The 22,423-nt window shown below is 53.2% G+C and overlaps 1 long non-coding RNA gene across 1 annotated transcript; it reads left to right on the plus strand.

Annotated features, from left to right (window-relative positions):
• The first annotated feature begins 4,080 nt into the window (after positions 1-4,080).
• LOC130543026 (uncharacterized) lies at positions 4,081-16,323 on the plus strand. Its single transcript, XR_008958025.1, has 3 exons — positions 4,081-4,458; positions 9,708-9,843; positions 16,153-16,323. It is a non-coding gene; the product is annotated as an uncharacterized LOC130543026 (long non-coding RNA).
• The last annotated feature ends 6,100 nt before the right edge of the window (positions 16,324-22,423 follow it).

Below are 22,423 nucleotides of genomic sequence, written 5' to 3' on the forward strand. Positions count from 1 at the left end.
GGGCTCACTGAGGCTGCCTCTACCTGTCTGACTTCGAGGTGAGTCATTTCCTCCCGCAGCTGGTTATGAGGCTGGGAGGGGAAGGGAGGGGATGCATCTAAAAATAGCAGGGCCTAGACCGGTGGAGATGCCCAAAGAGCTTCTCCTTGGGCAAGGAAGGAGCCAGCTTCTCCTGGGAGCTGACACGAGCTGTGGCCCCCATCCGGGTGCCTGCCTGAGGCCCAGGAGTGGGACAGCCCGAGACCCTCGGCCTCCCCTTCCCAGGCTCAGCATAGGGCGCCGAGCTGTGGAGGAGGCGTCTTGAAGGCTGAGACACAGGGGCAGTGTTGGGTGGGGTAGAAGCTTAAAGGAAGACAGAGCCTGGGGTGGGGTGGGAGGATGCGTGGCGTGCGATTCAGAAGGCCTGGCCCTCACCGGGACTGGCAGAGGCAGCGGGGACTGGTCACCAGCCCGATTCACCTCCCACATCATCTCCACAGAACCACCTCTGCTCCCCGCCCAACCCACACACAGAGACACACACAGGGACACGCACGCATGGCCCCACACTCCGCCAGCCTGTGAGTCATTTCCTTCTAGAAGGGCTCATCTCCCTGCTGAGGGGGACTCCATTTCCCTCGTCCACAGCACGGACTGAGGACCTACTGTGTGCTGGGGTCACGCCCTGGAAGGCTAGGAAACGAGGCTCATGACTTGCCTTGGGGACATCATAAGAGGCCCCCCGAGGAATGGGCAGGCCAACAGCCAGGGCAGAAAGACAAGAGGCCGGGAGGACCCTGTGTGCTGGGACAGTCTGCAGTCAGGGAGGCTTAGGGTTAAGTCCCGGCACTGCCCCTTCCTGGCCACGGGACCTGAGACCCGTTACTGATACTCCCCTTGCCTGCGAGAGCTAGAGGGTGAGGGCCCGTGGGGGTGAGGAGCCGCTCTGCACACCAGCAGCGGCCACTACTGTGAACGCGTCGTATTCGCCTTGTTCTCCCCTATCCTCACAGCAGCCTGATAAAGTGGGCATTACTGTCCCCATCTTACATGTGGGAGAATGGAGGCCCAAAGACATTAAGGAACTTGCTCAACATCACACAGCTAGCTGATGGGAGAGACTGGATTTGGACCCAAATCTGAGGCAAACTCACGTGCATTATGGGGTGCAGGTGGGGGTCTGTTAAGTCGGGAACTGGTCGAGGGTATGCTGCTCTCTGACTCTTCTGTGAGGGCCCTTGGACACCAGCCCCAGGTGACTAGCACATGCCAAGCCTTTGACTGGGGGCCGGCTACCTTCCTTCTGTCTCACCTGAGCCCCCGACAGCCCCCGGGGTCCTCCCAGAAACACAGAATGCGCTACGCCCTCTCTCAGGGTCACCACCTCTACTCCTTTCAACAGCCCAGTGAGCGAAATGGCACAACTCCCGCTTGGCAGAAAAGGCAGGCAGCTCAAAGGGACCATGAACGTGCCGGGGGCCACAGAGCTGGGGAAAGCAGATCCTGGACCAAACTCCAGGCCCCAGTTCCCCACAGCCCAGCTATCTGGTGGGAACCCTGTGCTCTCCCTGCTTGATCACACTTTCCCTGAAGCATCTTGCTGGATTACCCACAAAACCCAAACCTTGCATCAGCCAGATGGGCTCCGGCTCTGGCAAGAGCCTCTTTCTGCCTCTCTGGGCTTCCCCCCCCCCCCCCCCCCCCCCCCCCGGTTATCTGACTCATCGTCTGCTGGTCCCCGGAGACTGGAGAGAGGCAGCCTCTTATCCCTACAGGACAGATGGAGACACCGAGGCAGGAAGTGACCTCTGCCAACGAGTCAGGGGCCAGAGCCAGCAGCCCCAGCTGAGGCTGGGAGGCCACGGGTGGGGCTTCATGGCCTGGGTAATGCTCCTGGGGTGACACAGTCAGTGAAAGAGGGGTCACCCTACAGCAGGCACAAATATCAAGAAATTCGTATTGAGTGAATGGATGAAGGTTGCAGGCCTTAGGTGGAGAGATGAGCGGCGATACTGCAGAAAGGATGAATATGATATGAAGGGGAAACAGCCCAGAAGCCCAGCCTTGCCCCAGTCACAGACTCTGCCAGCCCGGCTGGGGCTTGTCCTGATAGTTCTCCCGCCTGTGAGCGTCATTATGGCTGTGGTTTACTGGGAGAGTCCTAATGACCCTGGGGGCTCAACACATAGCCACCATCTAATCTAATTCCTCCTTCAACCCAATGAGGTTGGTATGTACTATCATCATTCCCATTTGACAGATGGCTTACCTCGGGTGCAGAGAGGTTAAGCAAGTTCCCCAAGGACACACAGCTCAGCCCTTGTCCCAACAGGTATGGGACAACAAATGCAAGGGCTGACCTAGACTAGCTCCCCAGGACACCTGGGTGGCCCGGTTGGTTGGGCGACTGCCTTTGGCTCAGGTCATGATCCTGGAGTCCTGGGATGGAGTCCCGCATCCGGCTCCCTGCTCAGCGGGGAATCTGCTTCTCCCTCTGACCCTTCCCCTTCTCATGCTCTCTCTCTCTCTCATTCTCCCTCTCTCAAATAAATAAATAAAATCTTAAAAAAAAGAAAGGGAGGAGAAGGAGGAGGAGGAGGAGGAGGAGGAGGAGGAGGAGGAGGAGGAGGAGGAGGAGGAAGAAGAAGAAAGACTAGCTCTCCACATCCAACGGGGAGAGGGGCCCCCCGTGTCCGCAGCCCCCACTGCTCCCACGTGCCGGCTCCCACGCGGGGCGCCCAGGTGTGCCTGCAGGTTGGCGCCAGGAACTCGCGTGTCTGTCAGGTCAGCGCAAAGTGTGGCCAAGCTCAGAACAGAACGCGCCGTGTCCCCGGCACAATGAGCCAGGGCGCCTGGCGGCGGGGGGCCTTGCGGCGAGCCCGCCTGGGCACAGCCAGCCTCCGGCGCGGTGCCGTCCCCGGAAACCCCGCCCGGGGCAGGGGGTGAGCGGCTGCGGGCGGCCCCGCCGGCGCCCTTCTCCCCCACCTGGCGCAGCGCCTGCGGATGGGCCGCGCAGCACGTTACCAGCGATTGCCCCATCCGGCCGTGGCGCGGGCCGTCCTGCACGTTGCGCACTGCGCGCACCGGGCCGCCCCGCCCCCGGCCCCCCTTCCCCTGCCCGGCCCCCTCCCCTGCGGCGGGGGGAGACAGGGCCAGACGCAGTCCCCCGCGGCCCATTCACTCGCCGCCTCGTCCCAGACACCTTTGAGGGCTGCCCTTTGCTCCGTCTGCTCTGAGGGGACAAATGAGGGAAATTGAGTAACCCAGCTTGGCAAGGCAGGAAACTCCTGGCCGCTTTGTTACTCAGGATTTTGCATCAACGTTTTTTTTTGCGGGGGGGGGGGGGGGCGGGGGGCGGGGACGACTCCTGGGAGAATTTCTGGAGTTGAGGAGATTGGGGACAAATGCAGCCCTCCGGGGCAGTGAGCATGCTCCAGGCGGGTCTTGCTGGTGTCTGCCTCCCAGGCCACGCACAGCGCCTGCCACTCCCAGGTGCTCCCCAGATTCTTGTTAAAATGCGTTTCCTCGCTGTCCTCCTGCTTTGAGTGGCTGTCAGGTGAAAGGGTGATGGATTTAGGGCTGGAGCTGAAACCTGACATTTGGGGCCAAGGTTCTGCCTTTAGCATGGGTTTGCTGTTTCACTTGGGCAAATCCCTTGACCTCTCTGGGCTGCATTTCTTCCGGGGGAATCGGTAATAAGGTAACTTGCCTGGCCCTAAGGCTCAGGACAGGCTATGAATTCCTAGCAAGCAGGAGAAAGAAACTTCCATATGAAGCAGATATTTTCCTCTTGAACAATGTCTCCTCCTACTCCTGGCTGGAGGCACAGTATTTTGTATCTATCTACTCTGAGTAGCAGGAGTGAGTGGCTGCCTGTTGCTATCAGATCAAGTCCAAATTTCTTGACTTGTCACTTGAGGCTTTCTGACATTGAGCGTAAGGTACCAACTACACCCCTACACTGAAGCCTGAGGGGGAATCTCAGACTCCCCCCCCACCACCACTAATGTTCATATTTCTATGCCCTTGCTCATGCTGTTCCCTCCCCCCAGAATGCTCTTCCCTGCACTCCTCTATGATTGGCTCCTTCTCAAACAGATCTCCACTATAAATGTTATCACCCCAGGGAGTTCTTTCCGGAGTACCCAGTCTAGAGCAGAGGCCCTGTTAGTCCCTCTCAGAGCATCTTGGTCCTTCCCTCCTCAGCTCTTACTGTCCGTTGGGGTCAGACGTTTGTCTCTCCACTGGACTGAAAGGTCTATGAGGAAGACATCGTGTCCATTTCTTCATCTCCATATACCCAGCACTTACCCAGGAGGCTGGCACATAGTAAGAGCTTAATAAATGTTTGTGGAAAGGAAGAAAGGATAGATGGTTGATGAGCAAAACCACTGAGAATAGCCCAAGTGCCCACCAGTAGGAGGCCAGTGTTGTGAGATGATGTGCGGCTGGACGGGACACCAGGCAGCCGTCAAGCAGGTACGGACCTCCATAGAAGAGTGCTCCTGATACTGTGAGAAACTCTCTTTCTTTCCTTCTTTTTTTTTGGGGGGGGGGGGGCGTGGTTGGGGAGAGACAGAGGGAGCTAGAGGGAGAGAAAGAATCTTAAGCAGCCTCCATGCCCAGAAAAAGCCCAATGCCGGGCTCGATCTCACAACCTTAGCCGAAATCAAGAGTCGGACACATGGGGTGCCTGGGTGGCCAGGCAGCTGAGCGTCTGACCCTTGGTTTCAGCTCAGGTGGTGATCTCAGGGTCATGATTTCAGGGTTGTGAAATCGAGCCCCGTGTCAAGCTCTGCACTCAGCAGGGAGTCTGCTTGACATTCTCTCTCCCCCTCTCCCTCTGTCCCTTCCACTCGTGCTCTCTCTCTCTACCATAAATAAATAAATCTTAAAAAAAAAAAACAAACACACATACACAGTTGGACACTTAACCGGCGGAGCCACCCAGGTGCCCCAGAAGAAAGTCCCTTTCTAATGAACCAAAAAAGAGGGCGGTGGTGGTTGGGGAGCATGTATATAAAAGCATAGATACGTCTGTAAGCAAAAACAAAGTCAAGATGGTATACACCAGACTAAATACCCTGAGGAGGGCTGCCTGGGTGGCTCAGTGGGTTAAGCGTCTGCCTCCGGATCAGGTCATGATCCCAGGGTCCTGGAATCGAGTCCCGCATGGAGCTGCTTGCTCAGCAGGGAGACTGCTTCTCCCTCTGCCTGCCTCTCTCCCTGCTGTGTGCTCTCTCTTTCTCTCTCTGACAAATGAATAAATAAAATCTTTAAAAATAAATAAATAAATAGCCCTGAGGAGTAGGATACAGATATTATCACGGTTAAATATATCATGGTTTAGTGCACATCTGAAACCTTGCTTAGATCCCATCTCCTCTGGAAGTCTTCTCTGCTCCAGCCCTTGCGTTAGAAAGGCCTGACGCCCCTTCCTCCGAGCCCAGCCCAGAAGTGATAAGTATGCGGGCAGCTGGCCAGATGACAGCAGCCCCTCTGGGTGCGGGAGTTCGTCCGCTCTGCGCAGGTGAAAGCAATGCCGGTGAGCACAGTGACGGCGGCGGTCGCGGGACTGACGGCGGGGAGCCTACCTCCACCCGCCAGGAGACATCCCTGCAGGTTGCCCTGGGCCATCAGGCAGAGCCACACATGACAGGAAGCCCGGCCTTAGTGCAAGTGGGGCTCGGTCGGCTCACTTCCCGGTTCAGGACACTCAGTCCCAGCTGTGGGAGGCACACAGCACAGCATCTCACTGCCCTCAGGGTGTCCGGAGATGCGAAGGGTCAGACTTGGCATGAATCAAAGGCCTCCGGCCTGCCTGCCCACTTGCTTGCCGTCGGTGCCCCAGTGGCTCCCGGGAGATCCGAGGCAACACAATTCAGACCAACTGGGCCAGGGGAGAGGAAGGAAGAGCGGCAAAGGGCTCAGGGTCAGATGTCTGAGCCTCTATTCCCACGGGTGCCTCTCATTATGCTTGGCAGGAAGTAGGAAAGAGTACAGCCCTTCGCCTCCATTTTCAGTTTCCCATCTCAACCGACCTCTCTTCCCCTGCCTGCCTCAAAACCGGTTCCCCATCTGGACAATCACGGGGTAGTGCGGGGATGTACCCACCATCTGGAGTCACTCCGTTTCTGGTAGTTTCAAGTCCACATCTACCAGCCGTGGGTCTCTGGATAACTGGCTTTGCCCCTCTGTGCCTCAGTTTCCGTAGTAAACGAGTTAATTCATGGCAAGTGTTTATTTATTTACGTAAAGATTTTATTAAATTATTTGAGAGACAGAAGGAGAGCATAGAGGGAGAGAGAGAAGCAGGGTCCCCACTGGGCAGGGACCCCAATGTGGGGCTCGATCCCAGGACCCTGGGATCACGACCTGAGCCAAAGGCAGATGCTTAACTGACTGAGCCAGCCAGGCGCCCCGTAAAGAAACCTTAGCCCCATAGCAAGTGTTTAGAAGTAGGCCCGATCCACGTAAGTGTATCTGTTCTCTGTATGAATTAGCTGTCATCCGTGTGGCTAGGAGAGTAACAGTACCTACTTCATTGAGCTATTGTGAGGATTCAATTAGAGACTGCATGTCAAGTGCTTGGCTGCAGTAAGTGTTTACTTGTCTCACTACAGACAATAAGATGAGAGTATAGATCTTGGTCCCTGAGATGCCAGGGGATTAGTATGGCGGCTGCTGGTGGCTTCCCGGGGATAGAACTCTTGGTGCTCCATGGCCCATGCAGCCATGCTGGTTCGACGGTGTTACCAGGCTGGCTGTTGCTGAGCTGTCTGGTTAGTCAACTGCCTGCTCCTTCAAACCCACTTAAACCAGCTCCATCTGGCCTGGCTTTTCCAACATACCATCCTGGCAGCTGTCACAGGCCCAGAGCACTGGGCAAAGTGTCAGGCCTGCTGCAAAATACATTGGAACTTTATCTGACCCCTGGCTCTGGTCCCAACCAGAAATACATTGCTGGAACTCACAGCCAAGCTTGAGCAAGCCTGGAGGCTGGAGGAGGAAGGCCGCCAGGAATCATGGACCAGATATTCCACCCCTCACCCTCCATCTTTGTTGGCCCCCTTTTTATTTGCATCGTTCTATTAACACCATTCCTTACGATGAAACAGTTTTTGAAACCGAAGGCTGAAACCTGAGCTCTGGATTTACAGAGAACGGAGGCCTTTCTGTTCCCTCAGTGTTGATTTGCAGCAGTCTTTTTGGAGGCCAGGACAATCCTCTGTGCCACCATCTGGAACTCCCCAGAAAGGGCCCCATAGAAAGGCAGCAGGGGCAACTATGCCAGATTGGAACCTGGCCAGCTTTGAAGGCGGCAGAGCTCAGTCCCAGGGTCTCCACCCCAGTCAAGGGTGAGCCTCCCTCCTTGCTGCTCCCTCAGGCCACGCCCACAGGGAGGTCCCAGGACAAACAGGTCTTCCTGCAGGTACTCCTCGAAAGGCCACTGTCTTCAAATAAAAGGAATTCGAGGAGTGCCCCTCCCCAAGCGCCTCTGAGCATTCAGTAGAGCTAGCTTGCCAGTGAAAGGGGAAAAACAAAAAACAAAAAACAAAAACATTAGGTGTGTTGCCCAGATAAAGTTTTATACACTGGGTTACAAATTCGAGAGCTCCAAAATTACAGAGGTAATATTGGCGAGACCCTAAGCCTCACGGATGTGGAATTCATTAGATTCAGAATTTTTGGAACGTCGGCCTGATCAGTTTGAGTACGGACTGAATGTGAGATCGTATTATGGAACTATTGCTAGTTTTCTCAGATGAAAGAATCAAAATGTGATCATTTAGTCGAAACCACAACGAGATACCACCTCACCCCTGTCAGAGTGGCTAACATAAAAAACACAAGAAACAACAAGTGTTGGTGAGGATGTGGAGAAAAAGGAACCCTCTTGCACTGTGAGTAGGAATGCAAACTGGTGCAGCCACTGTGGGAAACAGTACCGAGATTCCTCAAGAAATTAAAAATAGAACCAACGTATGATCCAGTAATTCCACTACTGGGTATTTACCCAAAGAATAAGAAACACTAATTCAAAAAGATACATGCACCGCTATGTTTATTGAACAATTATTTACAATAGCCAAGATATGGAAGCAGCCCCAGTGTCCATCCACAGATGAACGGATAAAGATGTGGTATAGGGGCACCTGGTGGCTCGGTCAGTTAAGGGTCCGATGCCTGATTTTGGCTTGGGTCATGATCTTGGGGTCCTGGGGTCAAACCCTGTGTCCAGCTCCATGCAGCAGGGAGTCTGCTTGAGGATATTCTCTCTCTCTCTCCCTCTGGCCCTCCCCCCACTTGTATGTTCTCTCTCTCTCTCAAATAAATCTTAAAAAAAAGAGAGAGAGAGAGTGGGGGGGGATGGGCTAGCCCGGTGAAGGGTATTAGGAGGTCACGTATTGCATGGAGCACTGGGTGTTATACGCAAACAATGAATCATGGAACACTACATCAAAAATTAATGATGAATTGTATGGTGACTAACATATCATAATTCAAAAAAAAAAAGAGAGAGAGTGATAGAGCTATACAATGGAATATTACTCAGGCATGAAAAAGAATGAAATCTTTCTATTTTCAGCAACATGGATGGATCTAGAGGGTATTATGCTAAGTGAAATAAGTCAGTCAGAGAAAGACAAATACCATATGATTTCACTCATATGTGGAATTTTTGTTTTCATATGTGGAATTTAAGAAACAAAACAATCACAAAAAGAGACGAACAAAAAAAACAGACTCTTAAGTATAGAAAACAAACTGGTTGGGGCGCCTGGGTAGCGCAGTCGTTAAGCGTCTGCCTTCGGCTCAGGGCGTGATCCCGGGGTTCCGGGATCGAGTCCCACATTGGGCTCCTCTGCTGGGAGCCTGCTTCTTCCTCTCCCACTCCCCTGCTGTGTTCCCTCTCGCTGGCTGTCTCTCTGTCACATAAAAAAAAAAAAAAAAAAAAAAAAATCTAAAAAAAAAAAAAAGAAAAACTGGTGGTTACCAGAGGGGAGGTGAGCGGGGGATGGGTGAAATAGGTGAAGGGGATTAAGAATACACTTACCATGATGAACACTGAATAATGTATAGAATTGTTGAATCACTACACTGTACACCTAAAACCAATATAGCATGTTATTTGTTAGTATGTTAATTATATTGGAATTTCTTAAATGAAATAAAATTACTAAAAAAAATATGATCATTTAGGAGAAGATCCTATCCCTAAGAAATTCATATTGAAGCATTTGGGGGTGAACCATCATGATGCTAGCAACTTCAAATGGTTCACCAAAAAAATGGTACAGATAAAATAAATTTGTCAAAAAGTTAACAATAGTTGAATCTAGCCAGAGGGTATCTACATGTTTATTGTGGATAAACATGCAAAACAAGACAATACAGAATTCATCTTGCACTGGATGAATTTCACCTCTTCTCTGAGGACAGAAATAGTAGAAACAAGATGGCGTCCAAGATTGTGGAGTTGAGCCAACCAAAGAGAACCAACTATTTTTATTTATCTGTCAGAGAGAGAGAGAGAGCACACAAGCAGGGGGAGCCGCAGGCAGAGGGAGAAGCAGGACTCGATCCCAGGACCTTGAGATCATGACCTGAGCTGAAGGCACACGCTTAACCGACTAAGCCACCCAGGTGTCCTGAGAACCAATTATTTTTGAAGAGTTTACTAAGTACTTGTTGGAAACAATACTGATCATTAAAAATCCTTTTAGTTCATGGCAAGGAGAGGACTCATCTTGAAAACTGGGAGATTCCAGCCCTTTTAGCTGCTCAGCACCAGATTTCACACCAGTCAAGAAACACATTTTGAAGACTTACTATGAAAAAAGCCCTGCAACTTCACAAAAGGTATTTATTTCCCCCTCTGCCTATAATCTGCTATTGAGTACAAAGTAGCCTCATTTTTTTTTAAATTGTGTTTGTTATAAGCTGAATTGTGTCTCCTGAAACTCATATTCTGAAGTCCTAATCCTCCTGTGACCTTATCTGGGAATAGAGTCATTGCAGATGGCATTTGTTAAAGTGAGGTCAATAGGGTGGACCCTAATCTAATCTGGGGACCTTATGAAAAGGGGAAATCTGGGCACAGAGAGAAAAGGACACACACACGGGAAGAACACCGTGTGGAGATGGAAGCAGAGATTGGACTGACGCTCCGACAAGCCAAGGAGCACCAGAGATCGCCCGCAAGCCACCCGAAGCCAGGAGAGCCGCATGGGACGGAGCCCCTCACAGCCCTCCGCAGGAGCCGACCCTACTGACACCTTGATTTTAGACTTCTTGCCTCCAGAACTGGGAGGCAATAGTATCTGTGGGTTAGGCCACCCAGTCTGTGGTCATTTGTTCTGGTAACCCTAGCGAACTAAGTGGTGAGCATGCCGTCAAATGTACTCCTTCGACTGTCTGAAAAGCATACAGTTGGGTGATATTAAGTGCGTTCACGTGGATGTGCCGCCATTTTTTATTTTTCCGCTGGGGCAAAACCCAAGACTATGGGAAGGTTGGAAGACCTAGTTACATACCTGCTTCTGTTTAGCTAAGTGACCTGTCTTACCGTGTGTGCAAAGAAGATACCGGGCAGACACGTCCTGCTGCGATGCTGTCATTGCCCCTGTGTGGAGAAATTATAAAAGCAATAAGAGCTCACAATTTATTGAGCAATTATTATGTTGCAGGACCATGCCAAAGGCTTTACAAAGATTACCTCTTTAAATAATCACAATAACTTTATCATGGAGGTATCATTAGTCCCATTTTATAGATAGGGAAATTGAGCCTCCAAGAGATTAAATGCTCAATTTTGGCAGCCCTGGGATTTGGGCGCAGGTCTTCACCACTGTGCATACTTTTTATTTTCTCCAGTGGGCTAGGAGAAAATAAAAGGCAAAATGTGATTGATGAGATTGAAACTTAGCTTGTGTGTGCCAACTCGGCCAGATGCCCTGGAGCCCCCGTGCGCGTGAATTCGCACCTCCGGCCCAGCTCTCCCGTGTGTGCCCACGCAGGGGAGGAACTCTGAAGAGTCCAAGAATTGTAATTCAAACTTGACTTTCCAGGTCATTCTGACAGTGTATTTATGGAGGTAGAAAATACACTTGACTTGACAGCTTATTAGCTTGACTTATAAATGTTGACTATTTAGACATGTGGTGTATAGGTTTCCATTTGCTCTCTCTCCCTGTGCCCCACTTACCACGGTTCTCCCACAGCCCCCCAGGGGTGGTCAGAGCAGGGACGTCCCTTGGAGTGACAGAGAGAAGCCACAAGCTCTGAGCAGGGACCAGGCCAGAAGCTGCCCTCTAGGAATTTCACCTATTTCATCAAGGGTCAGGAAGTTCGTTGCTACAGTGTGGGGAGAAGTCCAGATCTACGCAGCCCCTCCACCCACTGCAGAACCCACATCTCTGTAACGTGCAGCTACTTGCTCAGCACAGAGTCTCCTCAGTCCACAGATCCCATCTGTTTTCTTCCCTTCTGCATACACCTCTGTTTTCCAGAATAGAAAAGGCTGGAGTGGCTGTGCTGACCAAGAAGAAGGAAAGACAGGTGGCAGGGACGAGACTGAACGGGTCCTGGTGAAAGTGATGGGGTGGTAAGGAGCACAGGGCAAGCGGCAGGGGGGGTCCCTTAGGCTCTGGGGGGAAGTAGGGAGTGGGAGATGGGCAAGCCAGGGGGCTCAGCGTGCAGAGGGGTGGTGCTAGGAAGAACAGCTGTGCCTGAGGGAGGCCGTGGGGGTGAAGGTCAGTGGAGCTCGGGCAAGGCCCCCAGCTGAGGCAGAGATGGGCCAGCGTGGCCTCTGGGGCGGAGGACAGCCCCACAAGGCCCAACTGGGAACACTGACTCTGGCTTGAGGATTGACCGAGGAGATGCAGGATGGTGGAAAACAGCTTAAAATGTCCAAGTTCGCCTGCCGCCCGGTTCAGACCCCTTTCTTCCACAATGCCCTGCGGCGGGGACCCAGACTGATGGCAGCCTCTCCCCCGAGCCCAACACAGCAGGCCTGTGGACGTGACCAGGCTATCGTGACACCCATTTCACCAGCAAGGGCATGAGAAGTGGACAGGTGGCGTGCCTCATTCAAGGTCACAGCCAGGAAGGCGTGAACATGAGGTGAAGCCGACAGCCGGGCGTGGGAAAGGAAAACCAATGGCCAGATTCCAGAAAGGATGCAACACTTGTCATCACCACCGCCAGAGCTCCCACTGACGGTGCACTTGCTCCACGCCTGCTCCCTCGCCTGACCCCGAGCCTGTGGGAAGAGCCCCATGCGGTAATTATCCCCATTCTGCAGATGCGGCGTCTGACGCCCAGAGAGGCTAAGTCAATGGCCAGTGTCACACAATAGCAAGTGAAGAGACTGAAGGCCCAGGTCAGGGCACAGAGGGTGTGCAGGCCTCGTGCCCGCGTGTGAGCCTCCACCGTGAGTCCGCACGAGAAAACCCCACGGAGAACACGTGCGTCGTGTGAGACGGAGAGCGCACTTCCAGGCAGCAGGGAACAGCTGTGTTGGCAGGAGGGGGTGAGAATGCGTGTGTGAGCACGGCTTTGACAGCGGCAAGCAGTGCGTGGGAGTGTGTGGACAGCAGGGCGTGGGACGGCGGTGCCATCACCATGTGTGTTTCTTCTGGCAGCAGAATGTTCTGGTCTGTGTTGAGAAACAAGTGTTTGGGCAGGCGTGAGGCTGGAGCCGGGACCGGAGAGGAGCGCTGGGGGCAGGTGGAGGCGGGAGGGAGGGCGAGCCCAGGGTTGATGGGGGCCCGAGCCGGCAGCTCCCAGCACGAGGGGCAGCAGGCTGGCAGCTGCTGTTTTTCCAGCTGACCTCACTGGGTGCGAATGTCTGGGTGTGGATCCCTCTGCAAACCACCTGATGCCCATAAACATGAAAACAGGAGCAGGGACACAGTGTGAGCAAACAGCGTTCTCCTGAGTGGCTAGGCGCGCACGGATGGGGTTTAATCGACAGCTGAAGCCAGCGCAAGTACATCGTGATTCCTGTGACCGGGCGGATTCCTCAAAAGTCGGCTTCTTGGAAGAGGCGGCACCCCTGAGACCATCCCGGCTCATGACTGTAATCGGAGCCCCTGAATCTCGCCCTCACCTCCCGGCAGACACAGGCGCAAGCCTGCAAGGGCACCTCAACCTAGAAGTCACCACACGAGTGACTTCCTGGGGCTTGGGCCCCACCCCAGGTCTCCCCCACAGGCCCTCGCCCCAGAATGCCCCTCCACCTGCTCCCGCTCCACTAGCTGAGCTCTATGCTCCCCGCAAGACCCCGTGTACTCCTCACCTCCTCCTGGAAGCCTTCCAAGCCAGTTGCAGGCTTGGAACTGCCTCCGCCGGAACTCCAACGACGTGGTTGCCAGGGCCCCTCCCACCGGCCTCCCCACGTGGATGTAGCCAGAGCCTGAGCTCTGTGCAGGGCCCTGACCTGGGCGCACGGGGATTGTGAAGACTTGGTAGTAGCTGCCCTCAGGATCTTATGGTTCAGTTGGGGTACACAGACAGCAAATACACAAATGGGGGTGTGATAGAGGCCAAGTAAGGGCACCTAGGAAATGTGGTGGGAGGGGCGCCTGGATGGCTCAGTCGGGTAAGCGGCTGCCTTGGGTTCAGGTTATGATCCCAGGATCTGGGGTTCAAGTCCAGCATCAGGCTCTCCACTCAGCAGGGAGTCTGCTTTTCCCTCTCCTTCTGCCCCTCTCCCCTGCTCATGCTCCCTCTGTGCTCTTTCTCTCTCTCAAATAAATGAACTAAATCTTAAAAGAAAAGAAAAATGTGGTGGGAGATCAACAAGGAGAGCCATCACTCCTGATTTGGAGACCAGGGGACAGTTAACACACGGGAGCAAGGGGGTGGCACCGCCCCCTTAGTTTCAGCTCCTTGAGTTCAGGGCTCTTTTGAAGCCAGCACATGGTATCTAAATCAATGCCTGGTCTCTTGATTGAAAGTCTCCCAAGCACCCTCTGAAATCCTTGTTTGGGGACCTGGAGGCTCGCCTGCCCGCCTGCCCTCTGCCCTCCATGGCGTTGGCGGCAGGAAGACTTTGGTGCTGGCGGGGGAGGCTGGCGCTGCTGCTCCCTGTTCTGCCAGCAGCCTGCCACTGGCCGGGGTTGGTTACCGAGTGCCCGATTTGCTGCTGTGGCCTGTCCCTTCTTGTCCACCAGGACTCAAAGCTCCTGCTCACCCCAAAGGCCAGGGCCAGGGGAGAACACCTTGGACAGAGGCTTCTGCTGGCTAAGCACAGACACATCCCTCGGGGCCGGCTGTCCTCTCCCCTTCTTGGCTCAGACTGATCTCTTGCAGAAGTTCAGCAAAACCACGGCCCTTGCTTCTCCTCAAGAGGCCGCGCCGGGAGACAGACCCGCTTTCCTCCGGACACTCAAATAGAATTCTTTCCAGCTGTCACACTCGAACAGGACCAGTGTGACCACCCCACATAGTGGCCGGCTGCTCTGTGTTTCCATGTGAGCCATGTCTGAAGGACCCTCACCCCAAAACCCCTTCTCCCTGGCCCACTGAAGTGTCTGGAGTTTTGCTATTAGCCCTGTCCTCAGGAGGCCTTATAAACATCTGATTCATGGTTAAATCACTATGTAGTACACCTGAAACTAACGTAACACTCTGTTAACTATACCGGAATGAAAATAAATGATTTGTGTGCGCTTAAAAACAGTTAAAATGATAACTTTGATGTTACATGTATTTTACCACGAAAACAAAAATTTTGGAAGGCCGTGAGTTGTTTTGTCAAATGTCAACAGCATTACTTTTCTAGATGATAAAATTTGGGTGACTTCACTTTCATTTTTATACTTTCCTGCATTATTTAATTTTTCTTGAGCAATTGGGCATATATTGCAGTTGGGCAACTGTATTAAGCAATTGGGCTTAATCGTGTTGGGAAGATAATGTTCTTTCTGCTTTGAGAAATAAACACTTTGACTTTCAAAAACATATATAATTTGGCTCCTGGAGAAGCAACACTTGAAGTCAGTATATGTCTAGCTTCTAAATCAGGGAATTTTGAAAAGCATCTCCCAGGGAGAATAAAGATATGCAGGTTCCCTGGCCCAGGTGGAGGAGCAGCCCCAGCACTGCTGAGGGCAGCCAGGTCTTCCAATCCCAGCCTTCGAGGACCCGCCACCCCAGCCTGGGAAGGAAAAGGGGGCTCCTGCCATCCAGGCTTGCTGTTGCTGACCCGTCCCCCCCAGGGGCAGGGGCAAGACGTGGGTTTTCCCAGTTTTTTTCCATGGGGGCCTCCCCGTGCCTTTCCTTTTTTAACAGATCCTTTGGGGAAATGACAGGGAGGGCCACCTTGATGCAGGGCGCACCCAATCGTTGAGGCTGGACGAGTCCTGGCAAGGTCATTCAGTCCATTCCCCTGTCTCCAGGCAGCACTGGAATTATCCCAGCTGGGCAAGCCTTTATCTTGTTTTGAGGACTTCGGAAGCCGGGCATTCCACACCCTTCCTTGGTCAGCCATTTTCATGTCTAAACATTTCTAGCCAGGAAGTCCTTCCTCGTGTCTAATCCAAACTTTCTATGCTAAGAGTTTCCATCCTATGGCTCTTGTGGTTGGAGACAGGGAAATGGCCATTGCTTCCCTACCTTCATCCTAGGTCAGGAGCCACCAGAGCCTTGAATCAGGACCAAAGTCCTAAGTGATCCCCAGGCAAGTCACTACTACTCTTTGAACTTCAGTTTCCTCATCTGTCAAATGAGGCCGATGACATCCACAGTGCAGGAATCGAGAGGGTCAAATGAGATGAGCGTGTGGACGAGGCATAAAGTCGCCAGCAACATGAGGCTGTAATTATCATTAATAAGTAACAACCACCCATCCCTGCTGAACCACTGTATGAAAATGGTTTCCAGTGGGGTGGTACATAAGATGATTTTAGGTGATACGAGAACAAGTATTTTATTTTATTTTAAGATTTTATTTATTTATGTGACAGAGAGACAGCCAGCGAGAGAGGGAACACAGCAGGGGAGTGGGAGAGGAAGAAGCAGGCTCCCAGCCGAGGAGCCCGATGTGGGACTCGATCCCGGAACGCCAGGATCACGCCCTGAGCCAAAGGCAGACGCTTAACGACTGCGCCACCCAGGTGCCCCTATTTTATTTATTTTTTAAGATTTAATTTATTTATTCGACAGAGTGAGAGAGCACGTGTGCACAAGCAGGGGGAGCGGCAGGAAGAGGCAGAGGGAGAAGCAGGCTCCGTACTGAGCAGAGAGCCCAAGATGGGGCTCAATCCCAGGACCGTGGGACCATGACCTGAGCTGAAAACAGATGCTTAACTGACTGAGCGACCCAGGAGCTCTGAGAGCAAGTATTTTAAATTAAAATTTCATGTGTGATAGAAAAAAATAAAACTAGCACATCAAATCCAGGATTTTATAAATATTATTGCTTAGAACAGGGGCATGTTAAGACAACAACAGCAACAAAACTTACCATTGTTTTACTGAAAAAAATATCAAGTAAATGATACTCCAGGTAGCATGAGGCCAGGGCTGAAATTGTGAAGGTGCCTCGAGAAATGCCAGCTGAGTGGACTGGCCAAGGAGAACCAAGGAGGCTGGTTCTACAGAGCGGGCAAGAGAGGCTGAGTCAGGGGAAGGATGAGAAGTGAAGTCCCAGAAGACAGGGGGAGACAACTGTTGAGCGTCCTGCCCGCAGATGCAGCCCTCTCTGGGTTCTGGAACAGTCTCCCCCCACAGCTGGGCTGTTACCAGCTCCAGCAAGGCAGGCTGGCAGGCAGGACTGGGATTTCATGTCTGTCTTGCGGTCCCTGGGGCTCAGAGCCCCCTTGCATCCAGCTTTCCCCCGTCAGGGGGAGTTAGACAGCCCGAACCCCATCTTGAATCCCTCCTGCGACATTGCCCAGCTGTGGCTTGTTAGCTTCTGCTGGCGGCTCAAACTTCCCAAACAGGTCCCCTGCCTCCACTCTCAACGTGGGATTGGGCAACGGGGCCGGCAGAACAGGTCACCTGAGAGCCCCCCTGTGTGCCAGGCCCCTTGCTGGGCACCAGGACACAGTGAGCGAAAGAGGGCCCTGCTCTCCAGGAGCTCACAGCAGAACCAGGGAAACCCGCCTCTCATGGCCATCCCAGCTAGGACAGAGCTGTGTCTGCCACTCGGGCCGTGGGGAAAATGGTCCCCTCTGCCTGAGGGTCCTTGGCCTCCTGGGGCCAGGCATCTTATTGGAAAAGGACGTTACCCCTCTGTGCTCTGGGAAGAGGCTCCAGGTCCCTCGTTTACCCTTTAGGCCAAACCCGCAGTGAGCATTGTTGTTGTATTTTCCCCAAAGATTTTATTTATTTATTTGTCAGAGAGAGAGTACAAGCAGGGGGAGCGGAAGGCAGAGGGAGAAACAGGCTCCCTGCCGAGCAAGGAGTCCGACCCCGGACTCGACCCCAGAACCCTGGGATCATGACCCGAGCCGAAGGCAGACATTTAACCGACTGAGCCCCCCAGGCGTCCCCGTACCCGTCATGCCTCCTCTTGAGCTGGAGTTTCTCACACCCTGGCGTCTGTACACCGGTTCTCTGGAGCTCAAGACGTCTCTAAGAGACTTTAAGATGCCTATGTTTTCATTTTGGAATAATCTTTAAAAAGTCAGTATAAACAGACTCTACATCATCTGGATGCTTGGCTGACAGCCGATTATGGGATCACAAAATTTTAGTGTCTACATCTGCACTAATGTTTATGGAAAGCAGTCAACTTGAGTTTTGTTTTTTTATTTTTAATTCAACACTACATATGGAAAAATACACAAACCTTAAGCATATAGCTGGACGAACTTTCGCAAAGAGAACACATCTGTGAAACCAACAGGAAACATAATATTATTACGGCCCCCCGGAGACCCTCCTCAAGAACTCCTACACCCCTCAGTGATGACCACTATCCTTCATACCATAGATCGGCTTTGCCCATTTTTGAACTTGATATGCCTGGGCCATATAGAAGGACTCTCTGGTCCCTGGCTTCTTTCTGTCAACATAATGCCCATGAGATTCATCCATGTTGTTGGCGTGTTAGCTTCTCGTCCAGTGCTTCTCAAAGTAGGATCCTCACAAGTCATCCTTAGGGTTCCATTAATCTTCCAGCTAGAGAAAAGCAAATGGGGGTGCCTGACAGTTCAGAAAGGGGTGGAGAGCATCCCACTGCAGGGCACACAGTCCTGCCCTGGGCCTTCACTCTACAGCCTAGAGCCTGAACAGTCACACTCCAGACTCCCAGACTGCAGCTTCCTCAGACACCCTGCTCGGCCAGGCCCCTAGGTCTTTGCAAATGCTGCTCCCTCAGCCTGGAATGCCCTCCCCTTGTCTGCCTGCCTAGCAAAGGCTTATGTGTTTTATGTCGCCTGAAAGCCTGCCTCCTCTGTGCGGTCTCCCCTGGCTCCTCTGTGCGGTCTCCCCTGGCTCCCCTGCTCCCCTGGGCAGACTCAGGCACCCCTTTTCCTGTGCTTTATCCATGTTACCTCTGCAGCATTTATCATATCGTGTGGTCGCTGCAGGTCTGTCTCCCCACTGGACAGGAGTGTGGGGCGACACCGGACTCCATTCCAGAGTGACGGAGTTGGGAGTCTTGCTGCACCCCCACCACCCAGGACCATCAGAGGCAGGAGCGAGGTTCTCCGTCCTGGCTCACCTACCTCATTAAACATGGGGTTCGGTTGGCTCCCACATCCCTGCATCATCAGCAGGGGTGGACAGCATCAGAACTATGGCATGGGAATCCTTGGCCAAGCTACCACACCAGGGAATTAAAGGCCTGGAGAGCCCTGCTTGGGCCAATGCCAGGCCCTAGGGCCCAAGGGTGAGATACTTTACCAGACAGGCATCAGTTTCCTCATCTGTGAAATGGGAACAATGAACCTGGTCACCTTCCTCTTTCCTGGGAAGAGTATGAAGTTAATGAATGCCCAGGACCGGATGTGACTATACCTAAGACCTAGAGCAAGCTGCCTGGAGGCAAGGGGACGGCCTAGGTGACCCTAGGTTCTCTCCTCCTGCCCCGGACTGACAGACAGTGCGAGACCCGCAATTCAGCTGTAGCTGCTCATCTTGGTCCCTCACCCTTCCCTGGGGGGTCTTGGCTTGGAAGCCCTAATCTGCCTGCTAAGCACCTACCCCACTTATTCCAACCTAAATTTGTCCAGCCCTGTGCCATGCCCTTGCAAGTGGCTGTATCCAGTCCATTGCAGTAAATTGGGTTTCTTTGTCCCTTCTCACAGAACCCTATTCATAGGGCCCCTCCTCTGGGCAGCCTTCTCCTGTTATACTTGGGCTCGGTGGACTCATCTACACTCTCGGCATTTGTGAAGGGTTCATGTCCCAGCCGCCCCCCAACTTCCGACCCCCACTCTATCCTGAAGTAGAACTGGGACCATAAAATGCGGTTCTTGGAAAAGCGGGCTCCACCCAGGGGGGAAGATAGATGGAGCGCCCTGTTGCCATGGCAACCAACCCCCCCCCCACCCGCGAGCCTCTTCATTGGCCATTGAGATCAAGATTCCGCCTCCACCACCAGAAGGGACCAACCGGAGGCCGGCCCAGGGGACCTTGTTGGGGGATTAGTGGGGGTGACACGTCTCGTTTCCTGTTCTGCCCACGGGGAAACCCACCGGCACTTGATCCCACTTCTCATGGCGAAAGTGGCTTCGATGGAGCTGTGTCCTAGAGTCGGGGGCGGGGTAGGGGGAGGTGGGGAGCCTCTCGCAGGATGTTTCCTCGGGAGGGGCTGGGTAGACGCAGAGTTGGGTTGTTGGACTAGGGAGGAAGCAGTTTTTCTTCCCAGCAATTCAGGTCGCCAGAGAGGGCGCGGGGCGGGCGGGGGGCGGGGGCGCGACTCCTTGGGACTGAAGCCGAGAGGTCCCTGAGGGCCGCCAGGCGGAGGCGCAGGCGCTGCGGGGCGGGGCGGGGGGAGGAGGCTGCGGTGGAAAAGTATTAGGGAAGGGAGGCGGGGAGGATCCCACTATCAAGAGCCGGCTGGGGCTCCTGCCAGTGGCAGGAACCTGGGCTTGCACCCAGATAGGACCGATTCCTTCTCTGCCGTCATCCGCAGTGTGACCTTGCATACACGTGCCTTCCTCTCTCTGGTTGGGAGGAGGGGTGCGATCGCCTTTTACTCAGTGCCGATCCCTGTGCAGAACACCCTAGGAGTTTTCTATCCCAAATGCTCTCAAAACTACCCTGAAATAGGTGGGGACTATCTTTACCACATTTTACAGATGAGGAAACTGAGGCAAGGCTCAAGGAGGCTACCTGGCAAAAGCCTCGGGTGAGCTCAATTCCCAGAGAGAAGGCTTTGTAGGGGTTGGTGGTTGCCTGGGGGCAAGTGGGAGGTGCGTTCCCACCCCCACCCCCAGGCATCCTGGCCTGCCCGGTCTGCCCGGAAGGAAGGGTCGTGCCAAGCTGGGAGACTTGCGTGGTTTCCTTTAGCAAAACTGCGTCAGACTTTGTCTGGGGGTAAACCGCCACTAACTGGTGACAGCGCCTTGATTACAACAGATCAGAAAGGGGAAACCGAGCCTTCTCCGCCTTCTCCGGAAAGTTCCCTTTTCAGGAGACAACAGATTAAAGAAGATAGAGCCCGCCTTCACGAGAAGGAGGGAAAGAGTGTTTGTAACTGCTTTTGCTCTCTCAAAACCGCCTAAAATTACCTCTGGAAGCCGCCACTTAACAATACTAGAACCATTTAACTAAGCCAGATTGGGGTTGAGACCGGGCAAAGAGCGACCTGACAGGACAGCACTAATGTGCTCCAAGGGAGGGGCTGAGCCAGCAGAATGGGCACCGGATGCAGCATGAGACTGGACCCAATCTTACAGCCAGACATTCCTCATCTGTAAAATGGGCTTGATTGGAGTGTGAAGATTAGGAAAAATAATCATGACATTCACTAGAACCTTTCTTGGTGCTACCTGTGCTCTGGATGGGTCAGGTAGCCCTCCCTCCAGAGTGTCCCCCCCCCCCCACACACACACCCCAACACACAAAAACACCAGAGCTTCCAAGGACCACACACTCGGGGAGAGGCTTTTGCCCAGATGCACTTGCAGTTCACTCCCGGGGGCCAGAATCAGAATGAGTAACGAACACTTAAGGAGCACCTAAAAATTGATGGTTTTTGAGTACCTAACAATATGTCAGGCTCTATATTAAGTGTTGAGCCCTGATCGACCCTTTAATCATCCCAGAACAATCTTTCTCCTCTCTGGAAAAATACTGTGGACAGTTATTTATCCCCATTTTGCAGAGGAGCAAACTGAAGTTTGTAGAGAAGTTAAGAAAGTTCACTATGGGCGCCCAGATGGCTCAGCCGGTTAAGCATCTACCTTGCTTCAGCTCTCATCAGGCTCTCTGCTCAGCAGGGAGTCTGCTTCTCCCTCTGCCCCTCACCCTGCTCGTGCCCCTCACCCTACTCCCACTCTCTCTTTCTCTCAATTAAATAAATAAAATATCTTAAAAAAAAAAGTTCACCATGTGAATTTCAGACTCTTTCTGATGCAAATGACAGAAGACCTGACTCAAACTGGTTTATGCTAAAAAGGGAATTTGCTCGCTCAGGAAACTGAAAACTCCAGCCATGACTTGATCCGGAGACTCCAAAATGTCACAAAGACCGAATCCCTCCACTCTGCCTTCACCATCTTGGCGCCAGGCTTGGGCTCCCAGAACGGGCTTCTACGAGCTGCTGCACGCTCACGTCATCCCGAGTCCTAGTTCTGTCCTAGTTCTTTTATACAGAGGGTCTGGGTAATTGCAACACGGTCCCAGGATTTACTCTAATTACACATGCGGACTCTGGTCAGGGGTCATGTGACCACATTTACACGAGGCTCTGCTGGGGAAGATTCAGCACGATTGGCGGCCGGGTCCCATGCTGCCTCGCCTGTCCCAACGGGCTGAAAGGGAAGGAGGGAGGAATGTGTCTCCCAAGGAGGAACAGAAAAGATGGGGAACGGGTGCTAGCGGCTGATGGCACCTGTCGTTTTCCACAGTGAGGTCATAAGGTGACAGGGTTGAGAAGATCTGGGGCGGGGAAGGAGCCCTGGCAGTCGGACTCCGGAACCCACGACCCTAATGCCTCTACATCTTCCACTACAGGGGCCAGCCTGGTACTGAGCCCCTAGGAGAGAAAACGTAGATGCGGAAGGTAAGGCCCTTGCCCTGGGAGAGAGCCCGCCCTTCTTCATTGGTCCCAGGGCACTCCTTATCACCGCGGGTACGCACCCCACCTCCCACCCTGGCTGCTGTTCCTGGAGGGGCCTAGGAGCCTCTCTGATAGCTGGGCCCGGGCTGTTGCCTGCCATGCTATGGAAGGCCTTCCACATTAGCTGGAGTTATGCACCGTTCTGGGGTCTAGTTGCCTCCCATTTCTCCAAGCAGAGGGGAGATTCTCTGGGGACTA

The sequence above is a fragment of the Ursus arctos genome, unplaced genomic scaffold (genome assembly GCF_023065955.2).
Source record: "Ursus arctos isolate Adak ecotype North America unplaced genomic scaffold, UrsArc2.0 scaffold_7, whole genome shotgun sequence".
Lineage (NCBI taxonomy): Eukaryota > Metazoa > Chordata > Mammalia > Carnivora > Ursidae > Ursus > Ursus arctos.